The sequence below is a fragment of the Ambystoma mexicanum genome, chromosome 9 (genome assembly GCF_040938575.1).
Source record: "Ambystoma mexicanum isolate Mex_15411 chromosome 9, UKY_AmexF1_1, whole genome shotgun sequence".
In the NCBI taxonomy this organism is placed as follows: Eukaryota; Metazoa; Chordata; class Amphibia; order Caudata; family Ambystomatidae; genus Ambystoma; species Ambystoma mexicanum.
In genome coordinates this window covers 330,714,513-330,735,472 of record NC_090931.1, presented here as the reverse complement: position 1 = coordinate 330,735,472, position 20,960 = coordinate 330,714,513, and the positions used below count along the sequence as shown (strand labels likewise).

At 48.8% G+C, this 20,960-nt stretch overlaps 1 protein-coding gene across 1 annotated transcript in view; it reads right to left on the bottom strand.

Annotated features, from left to right (window-relative positions):
- Window positions 1-20,960, bottom strand: part of GTF2I (general transcription factor IIi) — a 2,618,156-nt gene that overhangs the window by 2,410,615 nt on the left and 186,581 nt on the right. The window lies entirely within an intron of this gene.

The following is a 20,960-nucleotide window of genomic DNA, read 5'->3' as shown; positions in this document are numbered from 1 at the left end:
AATCTTTTTGCTCTTTGTCCAGGGGTGCCTGCGAGGATGCGAGAGGGTTTCCCTTTTCCTTGTGGTAGTAACCACAAGAGTGTCTGGCTTCAATTGGCCTCTGATAAAGAGGTGGGCCGAGGAAGCTGGACGGAACATTTTCTCAATGCAGGGATTAACTGCCTGTGTTAGGTTTGGTATCGTAGAGAGGGTTGTATTCTTCTTTGTACGGATTGCAGTATGGGGATACATTGGGTCACTGCCCTCTTGCCACCCAATATATGCTCCCAATATATTCTCCACAAAGTCCTTGTCAACTACTCTCTCTTGTATCTGGATTTGAAAATGATCTGCTGCTTTAGGAGGATGTCATTGAATTGTAATTGATTATCCACCGAGGAATCCGCCACCGGCGGGTCAACGCGATCTGGAGACGGGAACACATAAATGCCTTCCTCTTCGTCATAATAATTATCTTCTTGACCCTCGGAGTCGGCAAATGCTCTAGTTTGTAGGCTTTGGTTGGACTCATCAAATTGAAACTGGTCTGTGTCATGAGGGGTGTCTACCTGAAGTGTTTCTGTTCAAGCTCTTTTAAAAAGAGGAAAGTAGAGGGAGTGCTGCCCCGCTAGCTGGAGGTGGATTCTGTAAATTGTTGACTTTTTTCCGAAAACAAATCACCAATAAAAGACATGCGTCTCATGACATGGTCTATGTCTTCAGCAGACCACTGTGAAGAACTTGGAATGACGGCTGGAGGGCCAAGTGCTGGAGCGCGAGATGGTTCATGAGTAGGCTGCCTCTTGTGTTTCATAGCTGCAGACATATTCCCTTCCCCTTGGTTAACTCTGACCTCCTCCCTAGGAGATAGGTGGGACTTCGAAGTGTGGTGTTTTAAGCTTTAAAGCAGTGTCTGAGGAACTTGTTTCTTAACAAGAGGAGTTTTGTAATTTGCAGGGATTTAGCCAATTTCGACATGGGTGAGGAACGTTGTATTTTCAGCTATGGTAGGAACCGTCGCTGCATCTTTCGACACAGTTACCGGCTGTATGTTTAAGCAGGGCATCCGAATCGGACTTGCTGGTCGATTTCGGGGGCCTGTCGTGCGGCGACCGCAAATGTCCAGAGGACAGGGAGCTGGTGGACCTTCCCCTCAACGCCATGTGTGGCCGTGTAGTTTATGTTGTCGACTTCTGGCCTTGGATTGGGTCTTGTGTGGTTCGACTTGTCTGTGCTAATGCCGCTGGGTGTCGTCTCTGTAACATAGCTGCCAGCGTGTCTGCTGGGGTCAGGGGCTTGCACGTGGGAATCCGAGGTTTCCCTTTCGCCTTAGTGGTCACTGAAGACACTGATGCTGCCGTCGCTCAAAGCACCTTCCACATTTATGGTGGTCTCTTTTGAGAACTTTGTAGCATGAATCCATGCCCGACAGGAAACTTCGATCCAGATCTTAAGTCCCCGGGCGGATGGGTCCACATGATGGGCCGCAGCCTCAAGCAAGTCCTGAGCCAGAACCCTGGTGTCGGATAGGCCCTCTTTAAAATCTAGCCTGTCCCGTGGAATACAATCTTGGAACTTCAACAGCTCTCGCCACAGTTTGAGGTTGGCTGTCGCTAGAAGAACTTCGGTATTTGCCTGACACAGCTGTAGACCTGCATTGGAACAAAAATTTTTCCCAATGCCATCCACAATGTTTTCCTCCTTGGATAAGACCTGTGAGGCAGCCTTAAAAGGAGGTTGAAGGCTTAGCCTGGAGTGTAGCAGCATCTACTACCGTTGAAGGAAGCAGGCAGGTAGCTAAGGGTATGTCCCCCAATGCATGCAGCTAATAGCGAGAATCCATCTTTATTCATATGCTGCCCGTTCTGAGGTTTTTCCCAGACCTTATGGGCTTCAGCAACCACGTCTTTTCCAAGAAAAAGACCAGAGCGTTCCTGTGATGTAAGGGTTAGCACTCCTGAATGAACTCCCTCTTGCGGAGCCGGAGGCTCAGGGATTGGAATATCTAGTCATGCCATCATATCCAAAACCCGATCATGAAAAGCACCCCAGCCAGGTCACTAACTTGGTCCGCGTGCTCGTCAGTTTTGGTAGAAACTGACGGCTGATCCGCAACAGGTGTTAACTGAAACACCATTTGAACCGCTGGCGCCGGAAGCACTAGCGAAAGCGGAGGCAATGAAGGAAGTGTAGGAGCAGGCTCCACTGGAAGCGGAGGAGGCAATACCGGAGCCTGCTGACGAGGAGGAGCAGCAGACTGCGGCTCGAGAGGCTTAGGATACAGATCATTAAAGTAAGCCTTTATCGGGTCCGAGTGCAAGTGGGCCTGGAATTTGCCAAACACGTCCTCTGAGGCAGGTCCAGGCAAAGGAGTGGGTAGAGGGCGCTCTGGAGGGGCATATCCCCAAGACTGCATTGAGGCAGGTTACTAAGATGGCCCCCGCCCCTCCAGCTGGATCCACATAAACCAGAGGAGCGGGCAGTGGAGGACGTGGGACCGTGTGCGACAGCAGAAACCTTGCATGCCAGTCAGTTGGTGACTGAAAGGGGTTTCTATTACGCAGATTTGATAGAAAAGGCTATTCAGCCCCAAACGTAGGCCCTCCTGTCCCAGCCATTGAAAATGTTGGTTTGGAGGAGCTAGTCAAAATGGCCCCGCTCTGGCCGCATGCGTTGGGCTGCCATTTTGTCACTGCCTGAAGCGATCTGCGACACCGGTTTTTGGGAAGCCATTGTCATCACAGGAATTGTAGGAGCTTTGGAGTCAATTTTAACCCTCTGGCAGGGAACCTTGGCAGGGCCAGTACAGGAAAACCTGGAGCATATTTCAGCCCCTTAAGCCTCGGAAACAGTTAGCCCTCAGTGAAGGAGCCGTGGCAGGGCCGGTGCTTAAAAATTTAGGGCCATTGCCCTCCTCCTTTGCCCCCTCAGCAGGACCGGTATGACCACAAGACTCCTTGTCGGAAAGCTTAGGTTGACACCCAGAATGGGACCCCTCAATCCTGCTGGTCTTGTTTATAGCCCTCATTTGGGGATCCTCAGGAGTGATCCTGGTATTTTAGTCACTTTACAGGAAACCTCAAGATTAGCCTCCGTAGGTTTAGTCCTAGACTGGGAAACCTTGGGAATGACCCTGGTTAAAATTGCACTGGAAATCCTGGGCTTAATATTAGCCCCCGTTTGGGGGTGGGGGGGGACCTCTGAGTAGACTGCAGTAGCCATGTTAGATCCCTTTCTGGATAACCTGGGGAGAACCCTGGTACAAGTGCCACTTAGATCCCTACCAGAGCCAGAAGACCCCTGGCTGGGGTGCCCTAAATAGGACGATTCCTTTTTTCGTCGATGAACTGTACTAAATGGGGAGGAGGTAGCCATTGGAACACTTCCTCCCACCGGAAGGGACTACTGCGACTCACTTGCCATCCGGCATTCCTGTGTAGAGACAAGAGTCGCACCGATGTTCCAGGTCCAAACACTCCAGACATAGAATGGGGATCTGCCCTAGCGAAGTGACGTACGCACGGAGAACAGGACAAATCCCTGACACTCCGGCATAGACTGAGCTGGAGAAGACCGTGGAACCCGAGCAGCAAGATGAAGGACAAGTGGGAAAAAGATTAAAGAATCTGCACGATACAAGTGCGTCTGACCCGACCACGTGGAGAAAAAGGACTGAAGGGCGATGCATAGCTCAGGAAGTTGGGGTTACAGCAACGTGCGGTGGCCCAGCATAAAAATAAAAGGATGCTTCAAAGTGCTCCGGTCCCATCCCAAAGGACGGAATGTCCCCAAAAGTATGAAGGAAAGGGGAAGGGATGTAGGAGTATAGAAGAATACAGAGCTTTTCCAGCTTTAAAGTCAATACGCAGAAATCTGTGTTTCCTTTTGAGGAGGACACGGGGAGGGAGAAGGCACCCCTTCGGGACCTGGTGTTGGTGAGGAGAGTATAAGGTATTTGGGGGTTACGATTCCCAAGGATCTCGAGAATTTGTATGGGGTTAACTTTCCGCCGCTACTGGAGAAGTTGTATGGTGAGATGACAGGGTGGGGGGTCCCAAACTATTTCCTGGATGGGGAGACTTAAACAACCTCAAGAGGAACCCCCTTCCACAACTGCTATACCTATTTCAGATGCTTCCTATAAGGTTGTCGGACTTTTTTTTGTGGACATGAGGGGAAGGATGTTGAGCTTTCTATGGCAAGGGAGGAAGCAGCACATAGGTAAGAGGGTGCTGTTACGCTCACCTGGTATCCACGGGGACGCCACCCAGCCTGGTTGGATGATTTGCACTCTTGAACCCTCTCCCGGTCCCTTGGTAAGGCCTCTTGTTAAAGATGGGTCTGCAATATCGGAGAGCTGGGTTCAATACCAGATTGTCTTTATGTTTTCCCACCTCCCTTGGCGTCAACTCCTTCCTCCCCTTAATATTGTAAAAAGGTGGATTCTCCGTCCTGCTCCTGGTGGCAGGGGCGCGTAGATGTGGGGGGCGAGCATCTACCAAGTTACTTCACTGGTGCAAGCCCCCCTGTGGGAATCTAGGCCTGCTGCGACTCCGTAGGTTTGCTGCTTTATAGTGTTTATATGCAGTTCTTATGTTCCTTTTAATTCGAATAATGTCTTGCTTCTTTCCTTTTAGGTATGTAAAAGTATTTTGGTGTTGTCATGCAGTTTGAAGATGAGCATGGGCCAGTAGGCGAAAGGGCGCTGTGCGCGATGCTTTCCAGTGAGTAATGCGCAATGCGCGGCGCTGTTTCGCATTTTAAATTGCTAACCTGTGTCTTTCCTCTCCTAGTAGGTTGCGATGTTCCTCGCCGAGCGCTGTAATGTTCCAGCAATGATACTCACCAGGAGAGGACTACCCAGGTAAGAAGTGTGTGGCTTTCTTCATTTGGGAGGAAACGTGAGTAAACGCTTAATAATGCTGTCCTTCTTTCTCCTCTTTTCAGGTTATGGTATTCCAGGATGCATGCGGTGCCGGATGATGGAGTTCGTACCTTCAGGTGAGTCGAACTGAAGTCAACGATGGATTGAAGACAGGATACTGTTCCAGGGAAGTTTCATAGTGCTTTTCTCTCTCTCTCAGCAGGTCCTTGGTTTCAGGTAAGCTGGCATCAAAGAACTGGACACGGTGAGCGTTACGCTGCCCACAGCAGAATACGGCAAAGTATGTTGTGCTGTTTGGATGCGGTTTAAATAGTCTCAGGTAAAGTAGTCCAGGTAAAGTAGTCCCAGGCCTGCCACACCCAAAAGACTAGACCGCATAGCTCAGTTCCTTGTGACTGAGCTATGTGTGTGCCTCCATGTTGGCTGAAGCCCCCCCCCACCCCCAAGTTAAATAGTCCCAAGTAAATAGTCCCATTCTAATGTTGGTCTTCATGATGGTTATGAGAAAGGCGCCAGGACTGGCTTCAAGATGGTCTTGGATGAGGTTTTAAGTCCTTTGACCTGGCCCGCACTGGAAGGCTGGCTTGCTCACGAGAACAGACAAGATATTGGACTCAGAGTGGGACGAAGGAACTTATCTTGTTGCTCTATGCCGCGTTAGTTGAGGCGACCGGGGGGGCCACTGAAGTGCTTAGGGCCAAATGGGAGAAGGATGCAGACCCAGATTTTTGGGATGAGATGTCTGCTAAATTGCACAGTATTAAGCTGCTAAATCGTTGGCAGTAAAACCTGGTCCGGCTCTCCAAAATGTTTGCAGGGGTGAGTCCGCTCTTTTGACGGGGGTTGCGGGGAACCTGCCACATTCCGTCAACATCTGGTGGTTGTGCCGGGAAATCCAGGTGTATTGGTCTGAGGTCTTGGGTTGGATCAAGGAAGTGGCAGGGCTAGGGAGGAATTTGGATCCCATGTTTATTGCATTAATTTCAGCACACAAAGCCCTGAGGCATCTATGCAGTAGTTACAGAAAGTGCATAAAACAGAATTGATGTGTGCATGCAGACTGGCAAAGCCTCACATGGTACAGGGGCTACATCAGGCATGCAGACAAGCATATGAGAAAACCGGTGCAAGCACAGACTGGCAAAGCCTCACCTCATGTTTGGGGAAGGGGAATTTATCAAGTATGCAGTTAGAGGTAGGTAAAAAGCAACATTGGTATGTCAAACAGTGGGTTACAGGTAGCTTACATTGGCAGCAAGTGTACAGGAAGCAAATATCTAATAGGTCATTCCAGAGCAACAAAGTCACGGATACAAAGTCATATTTTGATCATGTTTGGATAGGAAGGGGTGGAATGGGCAGCCTTTCCTCAGAGGCCCCATTTCCTGCTGTCTTCAGCTTGGGCCAGTTTGAAGATTTTTTGGAAGGGGGTTTGGTTACCAACATTGACAGAGTGGGTTAGGAAAGTCAGGGTAGTTTATCTAACGGAGAGGCTTACGGCAGCGCTGCATGGAAAAAAAATGCAGGTATGGAAAGGCAGTGGCTGGGGTTCACTGAGATTTATGTGGACAGTCTCGTGAGACGGGATGAGAGATGATTAGTGGGTCTTTGTGGGGATGGTTGGTAGTGGGTTGGAGTAGGTTGCCCCCCCCCCCCTCAGGGTGATTGCTGGTGATGGTAGGTGATGTTTGGTCAACATGATAAGACTGCCCCAGGGAGGTGGAGCTGGTGTAGGCCCTATGCGGATGTGTCCGATATGTGCCAATATGTGCCAATATAGTGCCTAGTTATGTTGTGTTGTGCCCTAAAGGTAGGGATGAAGGGGGGGTGGGTGCTGGCCTGTATTGAAAGATGGGGTTTGTGGTTATAGTATGTATGACAATGTCCCTTACTGCATCTTTCTGTATGTATTAAACAATAACATTTAGAATTCCCCCCTACCCCCCAAAAAATGAAAAAGAAACTGTCTTTGCATGCTGCCTGAGACGTACCAGCTGATGCTGGGGCCAAGATGCCAACCAGCCTTGAGTTCAGGAGGACAAGTGGGAAGGGTACCAGCAAGGCTGACCAAGTTGAGCAGCTCATGGATCTTCTTACCTAAGCGTCCCAAAGGGCATAGGGTATTCGAGTGGATCAAATTAGCGTTTACATTACCGATTAGTCCAACCTGGAGGTTAAGGAACCTTATGACAGTCTGGGGTAAGTTTAAAGGTCTCAACTGAGCACGGATTGTAACATGGCACTGTTCTAGAGGCGGAGTCCACTGAATTTTGTGGTGACAGCACCTCAGACGCTGCATACGCCATCAAAATGGAACTACGTGGTTCTGGACACTTGTTTCTGTGGTATGTGACGCAGTACAAGGCTTTAGACAAGTCCCAGTAAGGGAGGCAATTGGCATGAAGAAGGAATTGCGAGGCGCAAGGCCGCTCAGGCGCGTCTCAGTTACAGACTTTGGAAGCAGTCCTCGGCTAAAGGGCCCAGAGGAGTTCTTAATGCGTGCACCTGTAGGAGGATTGGTCTGAGTGCCTTAGGTAGACCGAGCCCTCGAGGTAGCCCTTAGCGGAACAGATACGTCCCGCTGGGAAGATCTGAACTCTCCCTGATGTGGTAAACCTCAGAAATGCGCCTCCACACTAGGGTGCCCTGAAAGAAATTTCACTTGCATTGCTAGGGACTCCACAAAGACCTGCAAATGCTCTGGAGGAACCTCGTGAAAAATCTTCTTCCAGCAGGTCAGCCTCTTTTTTTGGACCCAGGGTGTACAATTAGGTGTGTGGAATTTAGCATGAATTTACTTGAGGGGGGCATGCGGACCTAGATTGTAAAGAGCACAATGGTGCATGCCACTCAAAGCAGCTAAGGGTGAACAGCGGGACAAAATAACCAAGGGCATTACACTTAAATCTCTGGCTAACCAGGAGCGGTGTGAAAAAACACTTCATATACTGCCAGATGCCCCGCCCCCTTTCCCATGCAGATGCATTTTGGAGCCGCACAGTGCTCCAAGATAATGTAGAATGCTTAAATAAATGTCACTGGACCAATATAATCCACAAGAGAATTTGAGACTGCAACCAAACTGCAGGAATTCATATGGCAGGGGAGCATCCAAAGAATAAGATTTAGAAAGTGATAGAATTTGTATAAAGCTTTGAATTTTGCTGAGTAACAGCTGAATGAATGCATTACTTACCGTAAATGCATTTCTGATGATTGTATCTGCTTAGATTCACATGCTGTGCATAGTCCGACATCCAGTGGTCACTGCAGAGTATTGCATTTTGTTTTTAGTAGTCGAAAGGGGACGTCGACATAGGCGTGTCTGTAACACTATCCCTATAGTGACGTGCAGTGTACCCACAATCCCTCCCACATGAAGGTCCCTCTGTTTGTATTTTTTCTGCCCTGAGGGAGCCTTCTAGACGTGAGTACAGAAAAGAGACATATAAAAGGATGTCTATGTTCCTTCCATCCGAGCGGGGAAGAAGGGTGGGCGCATGTGAATCTAAGCAGATACAACCATCAGAAATGCTTTTACGTTAAGTAATGCAGTGTCTTCTGATGTTTGTTAATCTGCTTAGAATCACATGGTGTGCATAGACTAGCGAGCAGTACCCGGAGTTGGAGGTGGGTTGTGAGAAGGAAAAGTAGAGAAAAGATGTCTTAATACTGCTTGTCCCACCTGGGAATCAGATCTAGAGTGGGCATCTAGACAGTAGTGTTTTGTAAAGGTGTGTACAGAACTCCAGGTTGCCGCTTTGCAAATGGACTCAAGAGGGACATTTGCAATGAATGCCAAGGAAGCCCCAGTAGTGTGCTCTTGGCTTGAAGGGTAGTTCTCTCTTAGCAAGAGAGAAACAGAGTGATGCATTGTACAATCCATCTAGATTTAGTGGATTTTGAAACTGCATCTCCTTCTCTTCCTGCTGCCACCGAGACAAAAAACTGATTAGTCTTTCTCAGTGGTCTAGTTCTTTCCATATAAAACATCCTCTGCGCACATCAAATGTATGCAGGCTTTTTTTCTCCTAAATTTGAAGGGTTTTGAAAGAACTTTGGTAGTTCTACTGACTGGTTGACATGGAATTTAGAAATGAATTTCGGTGCAAACCTAGGGTGTGTGCGTAGAACCACCTTATCTTTGTGAACTGTTACAAAGGGGGTCTAGAATAGAGAGCGCTTGTAGTTCACTTACTCTCCTAATGGAGGTGATGGCTATTAAGAAAGTAGTTTTAAGAGTGAGGTTCATCAGTGTTGCTTTGTGCATGGGTTCAAAGGGTGAGCCCATGAGCCTGGTAAGTACCACATTAAGGTTGTGGGAGGGGGGTGAGCGTAAACAAATTTCCCTGACCATGTTATCCAGAGACTGTTCCCCTTGGAGCGGTTCTGTGGGTACCTGGAGGTGTAATCTTGGCATTGGGAGCTCTCCAGAGTTGCAAACAGATCCATTTCTGGGAATCCCCATTGTGTGAAAACGTCGAAGACGATGTCTTCGTATAACCGCCATTCGTACTCTGAGGGCAGAGGGAAGTCCCTGCTGAGTTCGTCTGCTAGCAGATTGAGTTCCCCTGGTACATGTTGTGACAACAGGAACATGTGTTTGAGAGCCCACTTCCAGATTTTCTGGGACAGCTTGGACAGTCCTGGAGAGTGAGAGCCCCCTTGCTTGTTCAGGTAATACATGGCTGTGGGGACCATCACTGTCTTCCCTTGCAGGTGTGCCTGGAAAGCCTTCAGTGCATTGAAGACCGCTAGTAGTTCCAGCAGGTTTATGTGTTTGGACGCTACACTCGGAGTACAAACTCCATGTGCAGTCTGATGGGATAGGTGAGCCCCCCATCCTGTGAGGGATGCGTCTTGTTAGAGTGGCTTCCACTGCGGGGGTGGCGAATGGTTTCCCTATTACGAGGTTTTCCTTCGACCCCCACCGTAGCGAGAGAACCAAGGCCTGCGAGACCACCAAATGATCGTCCCATTGTCCGCTGGCCTGACACCACTGGCTGTTGAGCCACTCTTGCATTGGGCGCATGCGCGCGTGAGTATATATATATATATATATATATATATATATATATATATATATATATATATATACACACAACGCCATCATTCCTAGCAATCGCATTGCTTTGCGTACCGTCACCTCTCGACCGGCTACATATTGAGGGACCTGAAACAGCATATTTTGGACCCTCTTGTTGGAGGGGAAGACGAGGCTGTCCTTTGTTCGAATTAGAGCCCCTAGGAATTGCTTGATTTGGCTAGGGTCTAGGCTGGACTTCTTCTCGTTGATGGAGAAGCCCAGTTGGAACAAAAGTTCTACAGTCTTTTGGGTATTTGAGAAGCACGTCTCGTAGGAATCCCCTGTTATGAGCCAATCGTCGAGGTAAGGGTATACTGGGATGGACAACCTGCGCAGGTGGGCCGCTGCCACTGCCAGTACTTTCGTGAATACCCTCGGCACTGACGCTATGCCGAAGGGTAGCACTCTGAACTGGTAGTGTTTGCCCTCTATCATGAACCTGAGGTATTATCTGTGCGCTGGCAACATTAAAATATGAAAGTATACATATTTCATGTCCAGTGTTGTCATGTAATCTGAGATAGCAGGGGGATTACTTCCTCTAATGTCACCATACGAAATTTTTGAGGTTTTACAAATTTGTTCGCTGGGCATAGATCTAGTACAGGGCACACAGTTAAGTCCTTTTTTGGGTACAAGAAAGTACACTGAATAAATACCTTCCGTTAGCTGTGATAGAGGCACGACCTCTATTGCTCCTTTTTCTAGTAGGAGTTCCACTTCTTGAAGAAGGATGGCGAGGTGCACCGGTGATAGGCGTCGTCCCCTTGGGGGGTCTGTACGTGGGGGACCGACTGAATTCTATGTAGTACCGGCGGGCTATTGTTGACAATACCCAGCAGTCTGTTATTCCCTCCCATGCTGCTAGAAAGGATGTTAACCGGCCCGACCGGCGATGCATGGGAGGGGACCCGAACCTTCGGGTCATTTGGTGTTGGTGACCTGGGAACCTCTAGGAGTGGGGCCCCGACCTCTTCCCTTGGCATGACGTTGTCCCCTCTGGGTGTATTGTCCGCTGGTTCCTTGATTAGAGGACCAGTTGCCTGCAGAGTATTGCTGCTGCTGCTGTTGTTGGCGTTGGCCTTGAAAAAAAGCGTTTGTTGCCGTATCCTCGCCTATTGGGAGGCCTGGAGATCTGGTCTAGGGTTTTTATGGTATCAAAATCCTATTTAGCAGTCTCCAGTGCGTCATCCACCACCTTTCCAAAGAGGTTGGAATCCTCGATTGGTTTATTGATGCGTGAAGCCTGGGTTTCTGGTTTAAAACCTGAATTTTGGAGCCAGACAGGACGCTTGAGAAGGATCCCCTGGACTAGAGACCGGCCAGCCATCTCCGCAGCATCTAGGGTATTTTTGATGATGCTCTGGTTAACCAAAGCTCCTTCCGTTACAGTAGCTAACAGCGAGTTCTTAAGGGCTCAGGCACCTCTTTGAGGTCTTGCTGTAATTTACACCATTGGGCATCTGCATAACTTGCCAGTAAAGAGTTATTGGTAATTCTGGTGGGAAAAGCTGCAGAGGCTGTAATCCTCTTACCTAGGGCATGGAGCTTCTTTCCTTCCTTGTCTGGGGGTGCTTTGCTACTTGATAGCGGGACCCCTGCCCTTTTCCTTGCGTTAGTTACTACCAAGGAGTCTGGTACTGAGTGACCCCTAATGTATAATGGGTCCGATGGAGGGGCTGAACAGTTTTTCGATCCTTGGGTTGACACCTCTAACCAACGCAGGTGTAGACAGCGATGGAATGAGTCGTCTCTTTACTGAGGCGAGAAGGGGAATGGTTTGGCTAGTAGGGGGTTTCTCCTTAATGATCTTTTCCACAATCTGTCAGGAGAAATTTCCCCAGTCTCAATTTCAAAGTGTGCTGCTGCTTTACGTAGTAGCGCATTGAAAGAAGGTTGGTCATCTATAGGTGATGTGTTTCTGACTGGTGAGGTTTTTGGGGGGGAGGGGGACAGGTTTAGGACGTCAGGGTCTGTAGACGCTGATGGGGACTGCTATGGCTGTGATGCACCTTCATCTGGATCTTCTTCAAAGCCCCCCACCACCCATGTCTGGGTTGTCCTCAAAACCTTCCTCATCCAGGTTCTCTTCCTCTTCATTATTTAAGAACTCCTCATCCTCATGAAAGTGAGTCCTCTTCAGTGAGGTCATATGTTACCATCCTCTTGGAGGGGGTTAAATAGTCTTGGGTATTTGGCCCTGGGGTCCTCCTGAGGTCCCGTCTCTTGGGTGTTGTATACATGAATAGACATGAATCTCTCCATCCTATCCATAAATAATTGGAGTCTCTCTAGAGTCCCTTGTGGTAACCCAGAGCGGTCTGGAGGCGAAAAGGGGCGGTCCTCCGCCTGTAGCCGTCTGGATCTATCCCATAACATCGAGGACAAACTCCCTTCGCCTTCTGAGAACCCTTCTCGTAGGCTAGGTTTCCTTCGACGGAGGGGGCGGTCCCTGCCTTCTTTCCAACATTTTCGGTGTTTCCCTGGCCTTGTGAGCGGGATTCGGCGTGTCTCTCTGGCTATCAGTGGAAACTATACGCGCCAAGCTCTCGACGAGTAAATTGTCCACCGAGGGTTCATCTGGCGCCGAGGTTACCGGTGTCGCTTATTCCTCGCCGACAGGCGCTCTGACGGGGCACGTCACCTGGCGGTTTGGTGATAGCGCCCTTATCTGGGGGTAGCCCAGTCGCTAGTCGCGGCTGCGAGGAGGGCTTGTGACACTTACGGTCTGTGGAGGCTGCCGGTAGGACCTGAGTCTCCGTTGCCGCTAGTGCTTTCTTTGTCTTCGACGAAGAAGAGCCATGGGTTGTGTGCTTCTTGTGTGCGTCAGTGTCGCGGGGGTATTCATCCCCATAAGTTGGGCATGAGCTGGACTTGTCGGGGCCGTGGACAGTCTGAGGAGCTGGAGCGCTCCCTCGAGAGGTCTACAACCTCCGGGACGGAGGTAGGGTTATCACTGTCCTCGTCACACTCGGCAGCGGCGGGTGAGGAATCAGCTCTAGACATAGCGTAGGCTACCCACCTCTTGACCTGCAGTCCTTTAAAGCCTTTGTGCAAAGAAGCTTACAGGCCGCACAGCCGTCCTCGTTGTGGTTGAGGGGTAAGCAACGGTTACACCATTTGTGCTTGTCCTTCCAAGTGAATTTGCCCTTGCAGCGCGGGAAAAATCTAAAGGGAGTCCACTCCATAGCTGAGGATACAGTTAGAAGTGCTAACGACCTCAAAGGAAAGGGGGGCGACAGAGAAAGTTATTCTTATAGAGAAACAGAAAATGACCCACGACCCCCGACCCCCGCTACTGTGTAGGCCGGCGAGGCCAGGCCATGTGTACGGCAGCGCCGGTGGATCGCCTCCGTCGAAATCACCACCGTCGAAGGTTCTTAACCGGCGGTGAACAGCTTCGCCGTCGAGGGAGGGATCTGGTGATCTATAATCTTTAAAAGGATAACGAGCAAGGGTCAAATAAATGTTTTGCAATTTCTCTCTAACGAGCTCCGCATTAAGGACACCAATATAATGGCCGGAAAAATACAATCTGAGGGACCTCGACGTGTGAGGGATTGTGGGTACACTGCACGTTACTATAGGGATAGTGTTACAGACACACCTATGTCGACGTCCCCTTTTCAACTACGAAAAACAAAATGCAATACTCTGCAGTGACCACTGGATGTCGAACTATGCACAGCATGTGATTCTAAGCAGATTAACAAACATCAGAAATCAAGATACATCCCTTAACAGCACGATTCTGTAGATCAGAAACCATGACACTACGTCAGTGATTATGCTTTAAGTGCTGTTAGTTCTTGCTTGCGTTAAGTTTTAAAATATTAGACAGTGAAAAAAAAGCAGAAGAGCAGCTTCTGAGAGACCCCAGTGTAAAGATTCTTGCCACCAATCCTTGGAAAGATCAAGGAGTGGGCACAAAACAGCAATCCACTGACAGACGTTTGACCTGGAGTGTAGTTCTGAGCAATGCCACATGTAAAAGAGCCAGAGTTGTGAAACGCCAGGAGTGTAGGTTGCTGGAAGGGCAGACTTCAAGAAAAGGTGATACATGAGCACACAGCCATTAATACCCACCTTTCCCAGACCAATGACAAGGGGATCCATAGACAGTCAAATGTCAAGTACACCGCTATGTTCTTAATCTCCTGAGAAATCTTATGCGTTAGATCAAGCAGCACTGATTTTGTACCTCTTCCTGCCTGAAAGGGGTCAAAAGGTAACATAGCTCCAGAATGTGCTACATCTTGTGTGACCAGCCTTTCTAAGATTGCCCAGGTATGGTAGGAAGAATACAAGACAAAAACCTGTCACGCTAACACCCCTATGGTGTACTTGTGGCGCCTGCGTGCCTGGCGGGTCTATTCCCGCTGGAGAAGATGGCTGGTCCTCCTCCTTGGATCCAGAAAGGGCCGCACTGTCTGAACACTGCAACAGCAGAGAGATGCCATTGTAACCATCATTGCGATGGAAGCACCAGTGCCTGCTTTCCACGCATGCAGGGTGGCTCATGCTTTTCTATGGGTCACTGACAATTGGGATGCTGGAAATCTGCGCCAGGTTCTCCTGTGGCGTTCAGCTATAAAAGCGGCAGGAATTAATTGCTCTGAGCATCTTAAAGCGCTTGGTCGAGTTGCTCTGCCTTTTCAGCTTTTCCAGTGCTCCAGCTCCCATCATAGCCTGGGATCCTTTCCCGTTCTTATTCCTACTGATTCCTATCCCTTTTAGTCCCCGACAGGGATCGGTTTCCCTTTTTCTTGCCTGCAGGCCCTATATCCCCTGTATTACCTGTTGGTGCTTCTCCCAGGCAATTTTATTGTCCTACCCAACTTGAACCAGCAATTTGCCTTTTTTTCGGCCTCTCCCACTTAGCAACATACTTCCACTGTTATTCTGAATTGTCATCCATGTTAGGGGAGATTTCCTAAAGTCTACTTGGAGGTGAGACTCTAAAACTATCCCTTGTGTACAGGCACCAACTCTCAGTACAAGTATGTACTACCCAAAGGTTTGGTAGAATGCCAGACGGTTTATAGTCTTTGCATCGAAACAAAACCATTGAAAATGACATTCATCGAAATAAATGTAACGAAAACAAATGCATGGAAATGCTATCTTTTACATGTAAAAGTACATATCCATCGAAACTTGTCCATCGAATATAGGAATGGACAAGTTTCGATGGATATGTACTTTTAAATGTAAAAGACAGCATTTCCATGCATTTCTTTAACATTAAAACGTTACATGGAGCTGTCCAGTGGTGAAATCTTCAAAGAATTTCGGCACTGGCCAGCTGCATGTAACGTTTTAGTGTTTATTATTTAATGGGCACCCCCACAACCCCAAGCCCTACCCCAAGCCCTACCCGAACCCAAACACTACCCCAACCCTAAACCCTAATTTTTGATTTTAAAAATCCATCAAATTTTGTTCAATGAAAATGCATTTCGATGGAAAGTATTTTCAATTAATTGAACTCGATGAATCCATTTTCGATGGATTTACTAGATACCATGGCTGAGCAGACAGCCTTATCTCCGGATAAGAATATGAGCTGTAGGTCAGTACAGTGAACCCAGTAAATAAATTAGTCCAAAGAAACACTTACACGCTTTAAGTTATAGTGAAATATACATGTATTTTATATACACAAGGCAAGTAAATACTATTTTAGACTAACCAACACATACTAAGAAACAATAGCAACACTTTTTCAGGTGACTGCTTAAATATTAGAGGCTCACGCCCACAACTGTTAGAGAATTGACAGCTCCACTGTTTAAATAGTAGTGGCTTGCACCGACAAATGTTACAACATTTAGTTATAAAGTCACTGAGGCAGTGTCTGTTGGAAAGAAAAAAGGGTTATTCAACTCTATTAACAGCCAACATTTCAAGGAGTCTAGAACTTTAGCAGCCCATTCCCTAACTAGGTTCAGAGCTCTCCAAAGTCTATTGAGGAAGGAGGCAAAAGACATGTAACTGTAAAAAAGGCGGGGGCGTGTGATCCTGCCATGATCCTCATAGAAGAGCAAGTTACTTCTTACCTTGTAACGTTCTTTCGATGGGATGTTCCTCCGACGTATTCCTTATCTTAGATATCTCCTTCCAGCTTTGCTGGCCTCGGAAAATGTTTCTCTAGAGGGCGCTGCGCGTCGACGTCCGCCGAGTCGATGCCCCTCGACAGCCGCCGTATCGACGTCGACGTCATCCTGCCTATAAAGGCCGCGCGCAGCGTCCGTTGCTCAGTTCCGTTTTGTAGCCCACAGTTTTTCTGTCTGGACTAGACTAATCACCCTGAAGGAGCGTAAGCTGCAACAACAAGGGAAGTAGTACTGCGGGGATGGATGGGAGGGTCGATAAGGAATACGTCGGAGGAACATCCATCGAAAGAACGTTACAAGGTAAGAAGTAACTTGTTCTTCGAAGGGATTGTGTCCTCCAACGTATTCCTTATCTTAGATAGGCTCCCATAGCAGTATTCTGTTATTGGAGGTGGGAGTACTGACTTTATGCTTCCTTTTATTGATGAATAGAATGCAATACTGCCCTTCCAAACCTAGTCTCTTGACTGGAGGAGGAATCCAAGTTGTAAAATCGTGTAAAGGTATGGACGGACGACCATGTGGCAGCCGCACATATGTCTTTAATCGGCACTCCTCTTTTGCGGGCCTTTGAAGATGCAATACCTCTGGTCGAATGAGCCCTAAGATTTTGAGGGGGCTCTTTTCCTGCCAGTTTATAACATTCCAAAATGGCTAGAATGATCCATCTGGAAATGGTCTGCTTAGTTATCGGTTACCCCAGGAAGTGACCTGCATAGCCTACAAACAGCTGGTCTGCTTGTCTTATCCTGGCCAGTCTACTGATGTAAAAACTTAAAGCCCTTCTAGGGTCCAGCCTGTGTAACCTCTCTTCCTCTTTTCCCGGATGAGGAGGAGGATAGAAAGATGGCAGGGTAATCTTCTGAGTGATATGGAATTCAGAAACCACCTTTGGGAGGAAATTAGGCTTCACTTGCAGGACAACTTTGTCTTTGTGAAAGATTGTATGAGGGGGTTTACAAGAAAGAGCTTGTAACTCGCTCACCCTTCTAGCAGATGTAAGTGCTATTAATAAAACAGTTTTAAGGGTAGGAAATCTTAACGAACAAGAATGGAGTGGTTTGAAAGGTGTGCCCATCAGGAAAGTTAGGACTAAGTTTAAATCCCATAGGGGAACCTGGAATGGTCTTGGGGGATAAACATTAGTTAACCCCTTTAGAAACTGTATTACCAAGGGTAACTTGAAATAGGATGGTTCTTCCGCAGTGCGCTTAAAGATGGATAGCGCTGCGAGGTAGCCCTTTATGGTGCCAACTTGAAGGCCTGAATTCGCCAAATAGAGTAGGAAGGACAAAACCATTGGTGTACCACATGAAAAGGGGTCGATATTCTTTTCTCTACACCAGCTGCAAAATCTGTTCCAACGGCAGCAGTATAAAGACTTTGTTGCTGGCCTCCTTGCCGAAAGCAACACCTCCATAACATCAGGGAGGTCCCAATCCTTGTACCTCAGCCTTTCAGAAGCAAAGCGTGAAGGTTGAGGGTTTTGATGTCTGGATGGAGAACCTGACCTCCCTTCTGTGAGAGTAGATTCTCTCTGAGTGGAAGTCGAATTGGAGGACAGATGGACAAGTCTAGAAGGTCCTGGTACCACGTTCTCCTGGCCCAATCCGGGGCAATTAGGATCATGGTTTTCCGGAATCTTCTCAACCTCCTGATCATTTGAGGAATGACAGGGACCGGTGGAAACGCGTACAGAAGCGGAAACTCCCAGTCCACTATGAACGCGTCTCCCAGAGCTCCTCTCGGGGGAAATTCCCTTGAACAGAACAGTTCGCACTTCCCGTTGACACTGGTGGCGAACAGATCCACCTGAGGGGTTCCCCAAAGGGCGAAGATCTCTTGAAGGACTTCCTGAGCTAGTTCCCACTCGTGGGAGACTGTGCTCTGCCTGCTCAGAGCGTCTGCTGTCAAGTTCTTCTCTCCGGCTAGGTGAACTGCCGATAGAGAGATCCCTTCTTGGATTGCCCAAAACCAGAGCTGCATCGCCTCTCTGCACAGGGGTAGTGATCCTACGCCTCCTCTTTTGTTGAGGTAGTGCATGGCCACTGTGTTGTCCGTCATTATCAGGACATTCTTCCCTTGTACAGCTGGCAGGAACGCCTTCAGCGCAAGTCTGATGGCCCTCAGCTCTAACAGGTTGATATGTAGTCTGGACTCCGATGGAGACCAACGACCGCTGATGGTCAAGTCGTTGGCGTGGGCTCCCCACCCCGTGAGTGAGGCATCCGAGACTACTGTTATCTCCGGCCAGGGTTGCCAAAACTGTTCTCCTTTCAGAATGTTTTCCTGACAGGCCCACCACTGAAGGTCTCGAGCCACCCTGTCGGGAACCTGAAGATCTGTCATTCTTCCTGAGAATTGTGACCACTGAGTCCTCAGTGCCCACTGGAGGGATCTCATTCTCAGGCGAGCCTCTTGCACTAGGAAAATGCAGGATGCCATGAGGCCTAGCAACCTCAAAAAGTCGAAGGCTGGGAGACGTTGGGCATTTTGGAACTTGGTAACCATCTGTAGAATATCTTGAGCCCTCACCTCTGGTGGCGAGGCTTTTCCCAGGGAAGTGTCCAGGATCGCTCCGATGAACTGGAGTCTCTGCGATGGTATCATTTGTGACTTCTTTAAATTAAGGGAGAAGCCCAGTCTGTGAAGGGAGTGGCAAACGTGATTTAGCTGGATCTGAGCTTGTTCCGAAGATACAGCCCTGATCAACCAATCGTCCAGGTAGGGGTAGACGTGAATCCCTTCCCTCCTCAGACTTGCAGCCACTACCGACATTAACTTGGTGAAGACCCTCGGGGCGGAGGTCAGCCCAAATGGCAGCACTCGAAATTGATAATGAGAGTTGCCAATTGCGAACCTCCGGTATTTCCTGTGTTTGAGATGGATAGGCACATGGAAATAAGCGTCCTGAAGGTCCAGAGATACCAACCAGTCCTGGAACTGAAGGATCTGAGAAAGAGTTACCATCTTGAATTGGTCTTTCCTGAGGAATTTGTTCAATTCTCGCAAGTCCAAGATGGGTCTCAGTCCTCCATCTTTCTTTGGAATGAGAAGGGGAGTACCAGCCCTTGTTCCTCTCCGCTACAGGTACCGGTTCTATGGCACCTTTCTCTAGCAGGTCTAAAATTTCCTGCAAGAGGAGCGGATCTGGAGCTTTCTGAGAGCTGATCCCCGGTGGATGACTCTGAGGTATGCGTAGGAGAGGCAGGCAGTAACCTTGGGCAACTGTTTCCAATGCCCAAGCATCTGACGTGATAGCCTGCCATTCCGCCAGATGTTGAGTTAACCTGCCTCCTACAGGTGTCTTGTGAGGGAAGTCCTCAGAGTGGTTTTGGGGAGGCTGATGCAGATGCCAATGGTAAAGAGGCACCTGCTGTTGCTGCGGCTTTTGAATATCTACCCCGTCCACCTCGGGTAGTTCTTCTTTGTCCCCTTTGAGCCGGTCGTCGTCTACCTCTTCCAAATGCGGAGTAGAAGCGAAAGGACTTGCCTCTCGCAGAGGTTCCTGTGGGACGAAAAGGTGTCCGACGGATCACAGCGCCTAGGGATTTTGCTGCTGCCTTTCATGTTTGCAGTTTTTCTAAACGGTCATCCGCCTTTTTCACAAACAAAGAAGAGCCATCGAATGGCATGTTCAAGAGCCTGGCTTGCGCATCTGGGGCAAAACCAGACTTGCTCAACCAAGCGAATCTCCTGGTTGTTGTACTTGCCGCTATTGCTCTGCTGATACGGTCAGCCGAATCAATGCCCGTCTGGAGGGATTCGCACATAGCGTCTTTACCGTCCTGTATGATATTTAGGAACGCCTCCCTTTCTTCTCCCTCCGGGATGCAGTCAGCCGCTGTAGAAGCACACTCCCAAAGTGTATGGCTGAATCTAGCAAGGGTGCAAGTAGCATTAACAGATTTTAACGCCATGCTACATGCCGACAAAACTTTCTATGCCATAGCATCATATTTCTTATCGTCCCTATCCTGAGGGACGGTAGGGTAAGCAGTCTTGACATCAGTAGAAGATGCTGCTTGTACCACCAGACTTTCTGGGGATGGGCGTTTTGACAAAAACTCCTGGTCTGCAGAAGATACCCTGTATTTAGTAGACAGTTTTTTTATTTACTGCCGGAACGACATCTGGGGTTTCCCAGTTCGTCATGATTTTCCTCTGAAGAGCTTTATGAAAGGGCACTACAGGATCCTCCTGTGGACCTTTATCAAGAATATCCGTAAGGTCATCTTGTTGGAAAGCCTGTGAAGGTGTTGACCACCCCATAAATTCTGTGATCCTGGCCATTAAGGCTCTATAGGGGGTTTCAGCATGCTCCCCGGGTCTGGCCTAGCGAACTCCACCTCAGGGGAAGTATCTAACCCACTTGCCTCATGTAAGGAATCATGCAGATCCTTTAACCTGCGTTCTTCTGAGGATAACTCCTCTTGAACTGGGGTTGCAGGTCCCTGCAACTCAAATGTGTCTTCTTGTTCAGATAGTTCTCCCTCTTCCATAATTGAGGACATAGTTCTCAATTGTTCTGAACTCACAAAGGGTGTGAAACCCATCTCCAAGGCAGAGGGTGCCAAACTTGTTGTAATTGGCCTCGTCGAAAACGTCGATGTCGTCGACGCCGAAGGCTTCGGGCGTGGCGTCGAAAACAAAGGCGGAGGCCTCGAGGTCCTCGACAGAATTGGGATTCTGCTCGAGGAAGTCGACAATCTCGACGCCATCGTCATCGAGGACCTGGGGATAGCCACTGGGTGCGTCGCAACCGTGACTTTCCTTGGCGTCGACGCCGGTGTCGAAGATGGCGTCGAGTCGGCAGACCCGTGTGTCGAAGGTCCCTTCGACAACGGCGTCGAAGACACCGACCTCGGCGTCGATGGAACCTTCGTCAACGGCA